A 3,409-nucleotide genomic window follows, 5' to 3' on the forward strand; every position below is an offset into this window, starting at 1 on the left:
TGATTTAACATTTGCAAATACAGTAACATGCAAGACATTCAAAGGTAAGCATAGGAATGTAAATTAAGTACATAGTCAGCATTTAAAAAAAAAAACCCCAACTCTATATTCAAAGGTGTGGTGAACGGAAATAACCACATTTCTTATCTTACAGTAGAGAAAAGGGTCTTCACTTAAATCAAAGGCTGAACCCTGGTTCTGATTTTTTACAGAAGCAGCAACAAAAGCTGAGCTGGAGACTTCAAGTAATTAAAAACTTTAAATAGAGGTACAAAGAAGTGTAACTGTTCGATGTCTATAAAAAAAAAAGTACAAGTAACCATGTTGATCTTGGGTTGTTGGGATGATGAGATGGTGATCTTGCTCTGCCACTCAGTTGAGTTGAGTTTAAGACTAAAGAACAAAGAACTAATTAAATATTAGAATGAAGGCAGCGCCTTCAGTTTTCAGGCCCCTCTTCTCTGGAAACAGCTTCCAGTTTGGATTCGAGAGATAGTTATGCTGCAATAGGTGTAGACTGCTGGGGGATTCCCATGATGCATTGATGCACTGAGTGTTTCTTCTTCAGTCACCTTTTCCCACTCACTATGTGTTTACACACCTCTCTGCACTTTCCAGCCAATGGGATGGGTAATTTTTATAGTTATTATTAATCTCTGGCTCAGATGGCCACCCCTCCCTGAGCCTAGTTCTGCTGCAGGTTTCTTCCTGTTAAAAGGAGGGTTTTCCTTCCCACTGTCGCCAAAGCCTGTGCTCATAGGATGGAACCTTAGATTTACATCAACGATATACCAGTGAAAATTCAAACCAGTACTTGCAAGGTGTACCTATGAAATGACCCGTGAGTCTATATTCCCCCCTTCTGTAGCAGAAGTAAAACCACTCTGAGTGCTGTACAGTACAAATATATATATACTGTTTAGAAGCCCTGTGGTTTGTTTTAGTGGTTTTAAACTCTCCATCTCCCCATCTGCACATCATAAACATCTCTGTTTCATTTGCCATCATATAAATCCACAGAAAATACATCAAATTAACAAGCTCTGTTCTTCTATTCTCCAGTGCTCTGAGATGATGACAGGTTTGCGAGCCTCCGTTCAATAATCATTGAAGAACGACTTAAGAGGCTGAGGTCCTCCTCTAATTGCATGTTGGTCGAAGAAGAAGGCTGGTGTTGTTGTCAGAATAACCCAGTGATGTGTAAAAGCCCCAACAGAGTTCTGATAATTAGAGTCTTCCTACCCTGACACTCCTACGATGCACCGCTCGCCACTCCAGAAATCAAATTAGATGGTGCTTAAAATTAACCACAGTCATTACTACTACAGTATGTTATGGGACTGAAATGGAGTTCCATCAGGGAGTTTCAGTCAACAGGTGGAAGTAAAATGTTTCTCAGTTTGAAAATGAATCATACACATAACACAGTGAATCCCTTGTGGCTCAATCAGTTTACGATCTTGCTTTTTTTTTTAGTAGTATTTCAGTATTGAACTGCACTCCCCCTAAATTGCATGTTCGATGGGCTGAATGCTCGCCACTGCTGATGGATTCGGGGGTAGGTGTTTGCCTGTCAGTATGTGTTAGCACTCTGCTGGAATGATTATCTCCTATTGCCCAGTGGAGACAACATCCAACTCATATTGCCTTGGCAGGAATCAGTGTCTAAAAAGGAAATTTAACAGAGGTGTCTTTACTTACTTACATATGCTTATAGAATCACTGGTATTAAGAAGCAATGACATAGTACAGTAGTTGCAGCAGAAATAAAATGCCTGGTATATCCAAAAGGGTTTTGTCTTTCATCTAATTTTTCCTTTCATGATTTCTGTATAGGGTTGAACTTTTATATGACTTCATAATAATAAGGTTTTAACTCATGCATGTTTTATTGCATGATCGCTTTGAGTGACAGGTAGCTGTCATCAAGCTGTCGTCTGTCTTCGAGCATCAAAGTTATTTGAGTCACTGAACTGGGCCTTCTGACCGTTCTTGTGATGCTGCTCACATCTGAAGACTTTTTAATGTATTTTTAAGTTTTTTAATTAAATTATCTGACAAGCAGTTTTTTTTACTGGCACATATCCATGCTACAGTATTGTTTGGCCTGTTTTAGCAACTTTATACTGTAATAATATATCCTGATAGTTGAGAATTTATCAAGCTGAACTACTTTAGAAACTAAAGTGATACACTGTTTTCATAAGCTATTATAGTGGATATATTATGTCTGATTTATCCACATATTATTATGTGCATACATGCTAAACGTGGTTAATTTTAGCCCACTGCTAAGTTGTTGCTAGGCAGCATGATGACATCATATTATCAGATATAGATAAGAACCTTCAGGTGCTTAAGATGAACCTGTGTGTCAAGCTTGGTTGCTCAGCTCCTGATCTCTAGGGAGAGTTCACCACACAGACAGACTTCTATAATATTGTGTATTATAGAAGATTTAAGTAGTAATAAACAGAGAGATCATGTAGAGATCATGGATCACCCATGCCCTTTCCAAGCTATATGACCACTTCTGGCAAGATGGCAGTAATCAACGGTGATGATTTTATGGTTTATAATGATTGCTGTGAAATTTTAATTTCTTATAACAAATACTTAGAATACTTAGATATATATGTACAAAAAATTACATTTTTGCATTTTTTATACCTCTTTGAATGTTTTAAACGTCACCTGAACCCCCACCCCCCACCTAAGGCAATGTGCATATTTTTGTAAATGAAAGAATCCATCTGTTTAGCCCAATTACTTTCCCTTATTTCTAATTATAGAATCATCTGGGTACTCCAGTTGGTGGTAGAGTCTGCTCAGCATGAAAATAAGAGCATTTTCTTAATTTCTGTTTCTATATGTAAGAAATTGTCTCTAGGTTTTTTTTTTTGATATGTCTCTCCAAAATTACAGATTCTAATATGTAACTTTTTTCAGGATGTCTCATGCAAATTATTAGAAGCTTAAAGTTTTATACATGTGGTGACAGGCATAATGACTTGCAAAAATCTGTATTAAAAAGATGTTACACAGTTTGGCTTCCTGAGTTGAATTCACACACAACATAATCAGCTGAACGAGTTCACTTTGTGCAAAACACAGCTTTTATTTTAATAACTAAAAGAAACGTGTATAAAACAGAATCAATGACAAACAAAGGTCACTAAGTCCACAAGCTTTTTAAGGACTCAACATTATACAGATGTTGGTAATAAAGCTTTTATAACTGTTTATATAACTGTGTTACATAAGTTATTAATGTGCATAATGACATTCATGGTAGTTCCTCACAGTGGCTTAAATTTCTATTGTCATTTATTAAAGAAAAAAATAGCTCTAATATGATGACAATCTCTTATCTGCTGTTATAGCTAATGCCACAAGATTTGCCCTATTA

This window comes from Neolamprologus brichardi, chromosome 8 (assembly GCF_056152115.1).
Source record: "Neolamprologus brichardi isolate AB-2024 chromosome 8, ASM5615211v1, whole genome shotgun sequence".
NCBI classification, from domain to species: Eukaryota; Metazoa; Chordata; class Actinopteri; order Cichliformes; family Cichlidae; genus Neolamprologus; species Neolamprologus brichardi.